This window comes from Athene cunicularia, assembly GCF_003259725.1.
Source record: "Athene cunicularia isolate RWA chromosome 3 unlocalized genomic scaffold, athCun1 chr3_part1, whole genome shotgun sequence".
NCBI lineage: Eukaryota > Metazoa > Chordata > Aves > Strigiformes > Strigidae > Athene > Athene cunicularia.
Window position 1 is genome coordinate 17,087,928 of NW_020799097.1, and position 13,368 is coordinate 17,101,295.

Genomic DNA, 13,368 nt, shown 5'->3' on the forward strand with positions numbered 1-13,368 from the left:
GGAAATGAATGAAGAATATAAAACAATTAGACAACTGCAAACTTATTTCTGGTATTCACCACTTTTCAGAACTCTTGTAGTGATAGTTTATGTATCCACTCTAATTTTGGATGACTGAACACTACAGGAACTTGAAATCATAATTTCTTTGCCTCGCTGAATCTGAACAGCACAGTTTGGCTTGTCCTTGTGTTCTCATGCCTGGATGTGTTTGCATGGTAGGGTGAAAATAAATAATTTTTGAAAGGAAAAATTTGATGCAAATAATATTCCAGGTTTTATGTGAGACTCATATTTGCCAGCTTTTTTGAGGGCTACAGTTTATGAGGAAGGGGAAGAGGGAAATTCTTACATCCCACTTCTAAACCTTGCAATAAAGTAATAATGTAGTAGAATTCCTGGAGATTCTGGGAAAAGGTTTCCCTTTTGTGCCTGTCCTGGTCAGTGTGGGATATCTGATCACGCTGTATGACTTTGCCCATGCATCAGAATATATTCGTGGTATTAGTAAGTTTTCAGTCCTTAGCTTTCTAAAGTTTTCTTTTCAAATACTAGAAGGGTTTGTTTGGTTTTTTTTTCCTCTTCTTTTTTCTTCATATGATCTTTGGGAAACTTCTTCATATGATCTTTGGGAAACTTTACAGAGATAGATGTAGCATGAGTTTATACAGTATGCTGCAAATGGGAGGTTTCACTTGTGGTCTGGAGTTCAGCTGTTCACTTCTGTCCACAGAATCCTCAAAGCCTGGTTTTTACCTTTGCAGCTCTTGTGGGAAGCTTTCTGGACCTCACGGTAAGACACACAGGCAGAGGATCCCAATAGCATCTGTTACCCATAGTCTGGCATGTTGCACTCTATGGCCTTAATACTAGATAGCTTTATCATCTAAATACATTACTAAGAAATTGCCAAAGAAAATAGTACCTGGATATTTTAAGTCTCTTAACTGAAAGCCACTGTTGTGATAAAGTAGAATTGTTAATACACCTAGTAGTGAATTTTCAGACACATGAGAGAAATACAACATACAGTGTAAGGTAAAGCCTGCTGTTCAGATGTTGGTCTTTTCTGTACCAAATAATAGCTGTATGGAGAGGCTTGCAGCAAAATTCAAATTACAGTTAAGCAGAGAATGGAAAGACTGTGCTACCGTTGTGCACTCTCTTCTGTTAGCATGTGCATTATATTTTCTAGATTTGAGTTATCTTTATTAGACCCATTTCATCAGTATAAGGGCAGGGTGGGGATAATTTTACTTAGAATCTTTCTCCATGGGAATACAGAACAGTTTCATGGGTTTGAAATGTTCTCACAGGATTCTGAATTTCAACAAAAAGGAGAAAAAAAAATAGGGAAGGTGGGTGCTCAAAAATTGTAATAATATAAAGGATAAATAATACCAAACCAAGTTTCTAACAGAACTAGAATTTTCTAAAGACTAATTGGCACATGGAGACCTGTCAAACAGTGTTAAGATTATCTTAGCTATGTAACTTCTAGATAACTTTTTCACTAAAGATGTCTATTATGCTTGGATGGGGATTTTTGGAGGTTTGTTTTGGTTTTTTTTTTTACCCTAGGAAAGTATTACAACCTATGTAGTGTCTAGGTTCTACAATCATTTTTTCCCTGCATCTCTCCATCCTTTTCCTCATGTCTTGGGAAATCCACAGGATATACATATCCACAGTTCACAAAACTGTTTGAAAATGCATTTTATCTGATATTTTTGTTGTGGACAGTAATGGACATATCTAAAAAAAGTACACTAGTTTATATTTGCCAATGGAAAAAACCTTCAAACTATTTAGTGGGGGAAAAAATCTGTTTCTTGATTTCCTTACAACTATTCCTGATAAATAATGAGGCAGTGTTTGGTCATAAGATAAGCATAGCTGTCAGCTCATCTGCTTTCCAAGTAGTCTGTTAAGATCCTAGAATTCAGGGCTGCATTCAGAAAGGGTTAATTTTCCTCATGGACCTCTGTAAGTTATGCTTGATGCTGCAGGTCCGAGTGGCACTGCAAATAATGTAATATAAAGACATTTTAGCTCTTTCTTTGAAGTAATTTGAAGAAAGACAAACTTTGAAGACTCATGTTCATGAGTGTTGATATAGTATTCCAGGATTTATGAGGTTCTATATTTCTTTAAAGACTCAAGAGCCAACCTTTGGTGTTCAGGTATTTTTACTCTGAAATATAAAAAGAAATCTTGATTTATTTTTTTTTTTCTCATTTTCTAGAAAAGACAAATCCTCAAACCATAAGCCTGTTAAACCTAAGGACATATTTACACCTTCGGTATATGAAGGGAGCTTAGGGGTTTTGTTGTTCCTAGATGCCTTCTAGTCTTAATTTGCAACATAGTCTTTTCAGTAGCTCCTTTCAAGGTGCAATGAAGAACCATGAATAATTTCCTCTGTTTTCACCATCTGTGCTATCTTCTGCCTCTCTTCCATCTGATGACAGACTAGCTCAGCTTTATGAGATCTTTTTATATGCTAGTGTGACTGGACTCTTTAATTTTGTAGTCCATGGCTACAGTGTTCAATAATTATTTTTCTTTTACATCCTACAGTCTTCACATCAACTTTCAGGCCTCTCAGTACAGTAATTTTTTTAAGCACCTGATAAGTTCTTTGCAATACTGGGACCTGTAGAAGTAATTTTTCTGGATTTACAGTGCACACACTTTACTCCCAAACAGAAAGTACAGTGGTGATTCATCCTAGATTTTTTTATGCATAAAATTCAAATTCAGGAAAGTAGTCCCACTTCTGTTATTTTCCAGTATAGGAAGAGGACTATTTGGGGTTTTTTTTCTCATTCTTGAAAATCTTTGAAATTTCAGAAAAAAAATACAAATTACTTTTGTTTGGATTAATTGTCTTTTAGCAAAGACTTTGATAGTTTATCTGAGATGGACCAGGACTCCTTTGCCTGAATGACTGGCTTCTATAAATATAAGACCAGTTTCCTCAGGTTCTCTAAAATTCTTTATGCTTCTTCAGTTTTTTTGTTGGTTTTTTTTTTTTTTAATTTAAGGATTAGTAGACTAAAAATAAAAATTAATCACCTGTATTTAAATAGCCCCTGGCTTTTTTCTCCTCAGGATTATTTTAGGCAGTGAGAAGGTGGATAAAGTAGTTGGACACTCATCCTTTTATTATGATGAGCTCCTTTCTAGACTTTCTGTAATACCTGGAAAAACACCCTTAGGGCTTTTTTGGTTTTGTTTTGGTTTGTTGGTTTTGTTTTGTTTTTTTTTAAATATCTATCAGCACCTATTTGGAGGTCTAGCTCTGAACTGTGTAATCCCATGTCATACTTATAGAAGTTGAGAAATCCCTGACTATGGGAATATCCCTGAAACTCGACCACTTAATGGAAGAAGATGTCTCTACGTATTTTCATTACAAGACCATAACATACCACTTCTCAGAGACATGCGCAGACTGAAGAGGAAGAAATTCCGTTCATCACTATCTCAAAAATTCTGTCTAAAATACATGCTGGGCATTTATCTTTCTCATTCAGAGGTGGCATGTTCAAGTGACAACTGACAACACCAAAGTGATGTATTATATCAGTGTAGAGCGTGTCCTTGGTTTTGATAAGCACCATATTCATCTGCCCATTCCTCTCTTGAATGTTTTAAATACTTGGTGGATAACTTGGGTCATGATTGGGAACAGAATCCTAATTTCTCTGTTCTGATTAAGTGCGTGTGTATATATATCCTGATGTATTTCAGTACATGTTTTTCACCTTTACAGAATCGCAGAATTACAGAATCATTCAGGTTGGAAAAGACCCTTGGGATCATCAAGTCCAACCATCAGCCCTACTATACAAAGTTCTCCCCTACACCATATCTCCCAACATCTCGTATAAACGACCCTTAAACACATCCAGGGATGGTGACTCCACCCCTTCCCTGGGCAGCCTATTCCACTGTCTGACCACTCTTTCTGTGAAAGATTTTTTTCCTAATGTCCAGTCTGAACCTCTAAAGCCATTCCCTTGCGTTCTGTCACTAATTACCTGTGAGAAGAGACCAGCGCCAACCTCTCCACAATGTTCTTTCAGGTAGCTCTAGAGAGTGATGAGGTATTCCCTTAGCCTTCTCCTTCTCAAACTAATAAATCATAAGATTTATTCTCCAGGTCCTTCACCAGCTTCATTTGCCCTCCTCTGCACTTGCTCCAGCACCTCAATATCTCTCTCGTACTGAGGTGCCCAGAACTGGACACAATACTCCGGGTGTGGCCTCACCAGTGCCCAGTACAGGGGGACTATCACCTCCCTACTTCTGCTGGTCACACTATGGCTGATACAAGCCAGGATGCTGTTGGCTTTCTTGGCCACCTGGGCACACTGCTGGCTCCTGTTCAGCTGCTTGTCAATTAGAACCCCCAGATCCTTTTTTTTCCAGACAGCTCTCCAGCCACTCCTCCCCAAGCCTGTAGCCATGCAGGGGGTGGTTGTGGCCCAAGTGCAGGACCTGGCACTTGGCCTTGTTGAAGCTCATCCCGTTAACATTGTCCCATCTATCCAAGTCTCTCTGTAGAGCCTCCTTATCCTAATGCAGATCGACACTCCTGCTTAACTTGGTGTCATCTGCGAACTCGCTGATGATACTCTATGTCCTTATCAAGATCATCAATAAAGATGTTGAACAGAAATGATCCCAACACCAAGCCCTGAGGAACACCACTTGTGACCGGCTGCCAGCTGGATTTAGCTCCACTGACCACCACTCTCTGGGACCGTCCATCCAGCCAGTGCTTGACCCAGCAGACCGTTCGCTCATCCAGGCCATGGGCAGCCAGTTTTTCTATGGGAATTCTATGGGGAACTCTGTTAAATGCTTTTCAAAAATACAGGTAGACAAAATCCACAGGATTTCCCTTGTCCAGTAGTTGGGTCATCTTGTCATAGAAGGACATCAGGTTTGTCAGGCAGGACCTGCCTTTCATGAACCCGTGCTGACTAGGCCTGATCCCCTGGTTGTCCATTATATGACTTTTAATGGCACTCGACATGACCTGCTCCATGGCTTTCCCTGGCACTGAGGGCAGACTGACAGGTCTACAGTTTCCTGGATTGTCCTTCCTGCCTCTCTTGTAGATGGGTGTCACATTTGCCACCCTCCAGTCCAATGGGCCCTCCCCAGTTAGCCATGACTTCAGGTAAATCATGGACAGTGGCTTGGTGAGCACATCTGCCAACTCTTTCAGCACCCTTGGGTGTAACCCATCCGGTCCCACAGACTTGTGTGCATCCAAGTGGTGCAGCAGGTCTCTGACCACCTCCTCTTCAACTGTGCTGACCTCAGTCTGCTTCCCCTCCCCATCTCACAGCTCATGAGCTGGGTGTCCAGGGAACAGCCAGTTCCACTGCTAAACACTGAGGCAAAGTAGGCGTTGAGCTCCTCAGCCTTTTCCTCATCCTTAGTTACCATGTTTCCCTCTGTATCCAGTAAAGGAGGGAGATTTTCCCTAATCCTCCTTTTGCTGTTAATGAATTTATAGAAACAATTTTTATTGTCTTTAACAGCTGTAGCCAGGTTGAGCTCTGGCTGTGCTTTGGCTCTCCTAATGTTCTCCCTGCATAACTTCAGTACATCTTTATTGTCTTCATGAGAGACCTGGCCCCTCTTCCAAAGGCAATAGATTCTCCTTTTGTTCTTGAGATCCAGCCAAAGGTCCCTGTTTAGCCAGGCCGGTCTCCTTCCCCGCCTGCTTGGTTTTCAGCACACAGGAACAGCCTGCTCCTGTGCCTTCTCTCTGGAAGCATGTCCAGCCTTCCTGGACTCCCATTTCCTTCAGGGCAGCCTCCCAAGGGATTTTGTTAATCAGTCCTTTGAACAGGTCACAGTTTGCCCTCTGGAAGTCTCAGGTGGCAGTTTTACTAACCCCTCTCTTTGTTTCTCCAAGGATGGAAAACTCAATCATCTCACGGTCACTGCACCCTAGACAGCCTCCAGCCTTTACCTCCCCCACAAGCTCTTCCCTGTTCACAAGCAGCAGGTCCAGGAGGGCACCTTCCCTGGTCGGCTCACTCACCAGCTGTGTGAGGAAGTTATCCTCCACACGTTCCGGGAACCTCCTGGATTGTTCCCTCTCTGCTGTGCCGTGATCCCAGCAGATACCCAGGAGGTTAAAGTCCCCCACAAGAACAATGGCAAGTGACAGTGAGATTTCTCCCAACTGTTTATAGAAGGCTTCATCCACCTCACTGCTTTGGTTGGGAGCTCTATGACAGACTTCCACAGCCCTGTTGGCCCTATTAGGGTAAGAAGCAGAGTTTTCTGTTCCTAAAGTATCCTTAACCTTAATCCCTATTCAGTATGTTGCCAGATCTATTATCAGAAAATCAGTATGCACAATTCTGGGATTTCTTGCATCACATGGTCAGAATTTTTTTCCTCTGTCAGTAACAATTGTAGAAATAACATGTCTTTCTGATCTGATGAAAAATTATTTACCTATCCTAGTCCACTCAACCTTCCTGTTTCAGTGTGAATACTGGATGTCTGTCAGTGTTGGAGTACTGATGTTCCTGTGCTATGGAAGAGATCCTTATCAAGATCATAAAGGGCTCTGTGAGAGAGTTATCTACAAAGCCTTCTGTCTGTTTTCTCTCTTGGCTGAAGGACCAGTCTTTGGACATTCTGTTGGAGACAAAGAAGCTCAGCCATCCCTAGTTTGTTCCACACTTGGCAAAGTTACATTGGTGCACTAGCTACATGTGTTCTTTCAGTATCCTCAAAGGTTTGTCTAGGTTTAATTAAATTGTTTGCAGTGTGGAAGATCAATGGGAACAAACCAGGTAATGATCAGAACTAGGACTGCAGGACAGAACCTTGGTGGAATTTATATCATTGCCATTCACAATCACATTTCTTTTCAGGTTGTAATATTGTTCAAGAAAGCAGGTGAAATCCACACTTGGGACTCTTTCTGCTGCTTCCACTTTTTTGGATAAAGTGTCTGTGAAGTCCTATAGCTTTCCCTCTTCCCAAGTGATTCTGTTTCAACTAGGGAATGTAATTTTCATGTAGTCTCCTGTACCTAGGCCATTCTTCCAGGAGCAGGAATAAGAGGGAGTGGGTTTGTCTTCACAGGATCAAGTCAAGATCATGTTAATAGCCAAGTAAAGCTTTCTGAAAATGCTGCTAAACAGCATAGTGATATATGACATATCTATGTGGGAACCTACTCAGTGGCACACTTCAGAACTCTGGCAACCCTTGAGGGAGTCTGCACTGTAGATAGTTGTAAAGTTCTTCTCTGCTTTGAACAGAGCCAACAGACTTTGAGCTGACATTCAACAAATTATGGCATCACACAGGTATCTAGGAGTTAACATTAAGCTTGTAAGATTGATCTGTTAGTCTTAGTATGAGGACTTGGACACTCTTTCCAGGTCACTAAGAGTAAGGCATGGAGATATTTAAATACACATTCTGAAATGGAGAAAAAAATTATTCATGTGTTACCCTGAAGAGCAAGTCTTTCTGAGAAGTCTGGAATTCTGTAGTGGAGCCAGGACTGAGATGACACAGCACCTGTATCTCAAGTATGAACTGAGGATGTGATGTGAACACATGCAAAGGTTGAAAATAGAAAATAAAAAGGTAGATAGTGCAAAGGTTGAAAATTCTTAAAACTGCCTGGGAATGTGTGCAATTACAGTATAAATATGTAAATGAACATCACTTATAAGAAAGTAAATCACTGCTAAAGAAAACGATCTCAGAAAAAAATTACTGAAGGTAGTCATTAAAATCTTTCAAACATGCTATGTAGCACTGAAATGTATTCAATTCACTTATCTTAGAATTATTTGGATTTGAAAATACTCTTAAGAAAACACCATCAAAATGCATTCACTTTTAGCTATTGTAAGGTTTTCTGTTTAATCTCTCTGAAGAAAACCAGGCAGAAAGAGAAAATAATTCAGGATAAGTTGACTCCACATAACTGTTTGCCTTGTTCAAGGACAGCATCAGGGGCATTACCTTCTCTCCAATTATCTTACAAAGCTAAATTAGGCAGGGGAATTATGTAATCCTAAGAAATGAATAATTATTTTAAAAAATAAAACTTCTAAAGTCAGAAACAGGAGGTTCTGAACACTCAGAACTCTCCAGCATACCAACACTTTTTTGCCTAGATAGTAATGTAAACATACTTGGTTTTCCTTAAATGACTGGCCTAAGTCAGTATGACCTAGCTCTGCTTCCTGTTGACGCTAAGGATCCAGTCAAAACAATCTATAAACATCATCAGTTTTCTTGGAGAAAATGATAGCTGTATGGAGATACCACTATTAGAAGATAGGAGGGGACTACCTGAAATGATATTTAAGGGAAAAAGGGAGTGCTTGGTGAATTACAAGTCATGTTTACTTTGATATCTGCAAGAACTCTATTCATCAGGTGTTTAAACTTCAAGTATGAAAGTCAATATGGATTTTTCAGGCATGACCCTTATCAAATTGCTCTAATTTCCTTCTTTGGCTCAGTAACTTCTGCAGAAGATGGGTACAGCAAATGTGATATATTTGATTTCAGTAAGACTTTCATCATCGAAGCTTGAGCAAATCATGCAATGAAGTGAAATCAGACTGCTTGAAAATGTAGACTTGGAGTGGTTATCAATTATCTCATGTCAAAGTAGGATCACATGGGGGTCTGTTTGCTCCATTTGTATTCAGTATTTTTATTAGCAGCATTCTGGGTGGAATTTCAAAGTTTACTCTTGTCTGAACCTGCCTTATCCCAAAGGACAGAATTACTTGATACATAGGACTCTAAATTAACATGATGTTATTTAGTAAAAGCAAGTATAAAGTATTGTAGTTACAAAAGTGAAATCAAATGCAAACAGAAAATGGAGTATAACCCACTGAAATACTGCAGAAGACAATGGGGTTTTAGTGTGGCTAGTAAACCAGTATGAATCTAGCAAGACAAGTGATACTGTTGAAGGTAGAGAGAAGAAAGAGAGATCTCTGAGGGGTGTGTAAACAGGAGTATCATACAATCCAGGAGACATATGTCCTGCTGCTGAAGGTGTACTGTGTCCAGACCTGGGCACCTTTATTAAGCAACTGGAGGAGAACAGAAAAAAAACTTAGAAAACATGACCTAATGGTATGTAATATTGAAAGAATTGGATTTGTTGAGGTGAAAGAAGGCTGAATGCACATAATTACTTGATACATAAAATATTGTTACAAAGGGATTATAAGAAGCTATTATAAGTCGAGCACAAAGTAATCAGCTTTGAATTTGTGGTGGAAAACAACAATATTCTGAAAAGAAAAGCTTTTTAATAAAGTAATATCAGTGTTACCTAGAGAAGTTGTGACATTCCATTCACTGGGAGTGCTTGAGAATAATGTAAGTGAACGAGAAGAATTGTAAGATGATCTGCCACTCTGGTTTGCGCTTTTTGGTTTTACGTAGCAAAATGCACAGAAGTTTGTTTCAAGCAGCAGCTGTTGCTTCATTCACCACTGATGGGACTCCCAAAGGAAAAACAGCATGTGCCAAACAGTGTGTTTTCCTGGGAAATTCACTGATGGAGTAGGCCTGGGTGTAAATACCCGTGAAAGAGCAAGAGTTGCAAAATTCCTCTTCAGAAGATCAGAAATGGAAGTTCAAATGCAAAAGGTCACACTTCAGACTGTGAAATAGAAAGTGTCAGGGGGCACAAAGCTGGTTGGAGGCAAAGAGGCAGTGGCATCAGTAACAGGGGAAACCCCAGTCCCATTCCAGTTCTAAGGAGTACAGTGGTTGCCAGCTCAGAGGAGCAAACCAGTATGTTTTGCGTGTCAGATTTATGGCTTCTTATTCGTGCCCTTGATGGCCAGGCTTCCAGTCATGAATGTGCTTCCTCTATTTTGCACAGGGAGCTTACACCCAGCCTATCTTCATGTTGGGTTTTTGCTCCCATGTTACAACGTTGTTAACATATAAATGCATGCATCTTGGAAGAATCCAAGTAAAAGGGTTTGCTGTTTACTTTTTAACTTTTTAAGGAATTTTGCACCTCAGTGCCCTGTTTCTCCTTTGTCACAGTATCTATTCAGGCTCTTTGAATTCTCTCTTCACTGTTATGTTGTCCAATTCCTCAAGGGTCTTCTAAATTTAAATCATCTTTATACTATTATAGGATGATAAGAAAGAAGAGAGAATGTGTGTCATTTGCAATATGATCATGTTACCTGATCTACATTCAGGCCCAAAGAACGTCTTTTTCCTCGGAGCTGTGTGGGTGCTCAGTGCTTATGCTTTCTCCCTGGCTATTTTTTACTTAGTAATATAAGCAAAACTGGGACTTGAATCTACATTAACATTTTCAACAGGATAAGGACCTTTCTTTGGCCTATTGTGATGGAATATCTGCTGAGACTCTCTCTTACAGTACTAGGAGCAGTGACTACTCTGAGAGGGTGTCTAGGCTGTGTAACTCCCAAGTCATGACTGGCAATTGTTGGAGCATGTGGTGGGTACAATTTGACATGATGACCAATTTTAATGCCCGAGAATGTCACTGCCGTTGCTTAGTATTACAGAGGTAGCCCAGCATTATACCATTTTGGACATGCTGGTTCATAAGTATTCCCAAGAGAGAGAATAAATTTCTCATTTTTACAGATGCAAATAAAAATACAGATTTTTACCAAGCTTGGAGTGAAATGACTTGCAGAGTTCACATACAATGTCTATGGGAAACTGGAGCTAAGAACCATGTCTCATAACTCCCAGTTCAAAGTCTTAACCATGAGATCATTATTTTCCCCCACATCAGTGAAGCCCTGTTTCATCACCTTCAACAGCTGATAAATTACTTGTTTGAGCTGCTTAAAACCAGAACTTTGAAGGGAAAGGTAAGAGTGTTTGTACATTTTAAGTTTTTTCATGGGTACCTTAAATCATTCACCAACTTTATAGGCATCAAATGAAATGGACTTTCTTTCCTGACTTGTAATTAAGTGCTTAAGAAATGTGTGGAAGCCATCAATTGATAAAAAAACTTCCAAATACATTTCAGCAATAGTTCAGAGACTAATAGATAGTAAATAGTACTTTTTAAAGTACTGAAATTGATTATACTTATAGAGCTTTATTTTCTCTCCAAGAAACTGAAGAATGCCTATAAATGCCTGCTTGGTGAAATACTCAGTTACTTAAAGAGGTGTCTTTATCTGAAGGTCTCTTTGCAAGTGTTCTTTTTTGAGACCTTTTTCTGCTATAACTCACACCAAATTGCCACACATTTACCTTACATTTACCTGTGGGTCCTACATTGCAATGTGACTGTGTCTCAAAGGTCAGGACAGGTATCCAGTAGTTTGATTATGTGAAGTAATGGTTCCAAGTATACCTCCACTGAAGCTCTCCAGCATTTGCTTTTGGGTATGTCAATACCATAGTTTGATAGTGTTAGGTCAGCTCATGCCGATGAGTAAGACTGAACCAGCTATCCGAAGCATCAAAAGCAGTCAGGTTGCAGAGATTTAGATGTCAGTGCAGCCTTGTATATTTTCCATGGCTGTCTTCTACATTGAAGAGTGTACTAGACAATCTTATCTTGTGTTGGTACCCAGCCTTACAGGAGGAAAGCTTCCTTAGGCTCATCTTCACATACTGCAGTCACACTTCACAATTGTACTACAGACGTATCCTTCTTCAGGTCTGGAAAAACACTGTCTTCACATCCACTCTTTCCCTAACCTTTGGGTTGCTGCATGAATTAATGTCCCCAAAAGTAGCATTTACAGAGTTGGTTTTCCTTTTTCCCCAATCCAATGTCAGGGGAGGTTTCGATATGATCCCAAGAGAAAGATTAAGACACAAAAGAGGTCAAATGCTGTACACCCAGAACAGTTTTTATTATTAAAAGTGAAGAGTAGTAGCAATAGGACAGAATGAAAGGAAAAGACAGAAATCAAACAATCATCTGGAACACAGTCACAAGAATTGTCACCACCATGAATCCAGCAGCATCCCATTAGTCCTCAGTCTTCAGTTCTCCGATGGTGGGTGCACACACAAAGTTCTCTGTTGCCTTTTAAGTTCATCAGCTGATCAGCTGATCATCATACTAGACAAAAAGAGTCAGGTATTCCACAAAGTCATTTCCATGAGAGACGAAGAAAAAAGTGAAGCATGGGTTCTGCGCATACATTAAGGGGGAATGGAGTGCACCACCCATTGTTCAGTTGAGTCGGTGGTTGTGCTCGCCCTGCCCACCTTTATTTTTTCCTTAGTTCCCATAGATCTGCTGACTTCGTGCTTCTTGAGCAATCATCCGGCTTCTGGGACAAAAATGATCACCTCTTATCAGTTCTTATCACCTCCTCACTGGCGAAGTGGCAAAGTCGTTTGCAAGGCACACGTGCCATCTGGCGTACACAACAGAGCCACGAAGTATCGGGCTTACACGATGGAGGCAGTGATCAGCGGTCCTTGTGCTTGATGAGAAACACCTGGTTTCACTCAGTCCACGTTTTCCCTCCTTTGAGGCTTATCTAAGGATTTTGTCAATGCAACTGCAAGGGAGTGGGAGGGTGCATCCTTCGATCCACTCCCGCTTCCTTGGGCGACATTCCTTACACTAATTACAAAGGCCACAGCTGGTCCTTGATGAATGTTCAAGGCGTTACTGACACCATCCCGTGACTCAAAGCACAAATACAAGCAAGCTCTGAGATAATCATTTAACATTTTGGTCTCTCACACCTTTGTAAACCTGAAAATTGTATATCAAAAGAACCTGCTGTTACTGTTTCTTCGTGAATGACTTTCATTGGCAGCTCTAATTGATAGAGAAATTTAGATCACAGAACTCTTGGTTTTAGTGTCAGCCCTCCTTTCCTCTCTGTCATTTACTGAACTCTGCTCATCATATCTATTGCTTTTGATATAATAATAGTCCTTTTTATCCTTTGCTGCATATAGGTCTGAAGGAAAAAAAATTCAACTTTTTATTTCTTATGTAAACAATATAAAAAACCCTCCTGATTACTTATTTATTTACACATTTATTGGTAAACCCCTGAAATGATATGTGAGGTCATGGATGTTATAAATGCATAGGATTTCATCAGTAACACTATTCAATGAATTTGAGTATGGAATCTAAAAAAAGTTGTCAGGGTTGACCTGTTTTTTTCCTCTCCCTGTTTTAAGTGAATTACATACTTCCTATGATAATATTTTGTTGTTACAGCACGCTTGGCAGGAATTGAGTTAGCAAATATGATTAATTCATAATTTTCCTAACAATTGAACTTACAAAAGAAATTTTTAAAGAAATACTTTAATGGGTTATTATTTTATTTTTCC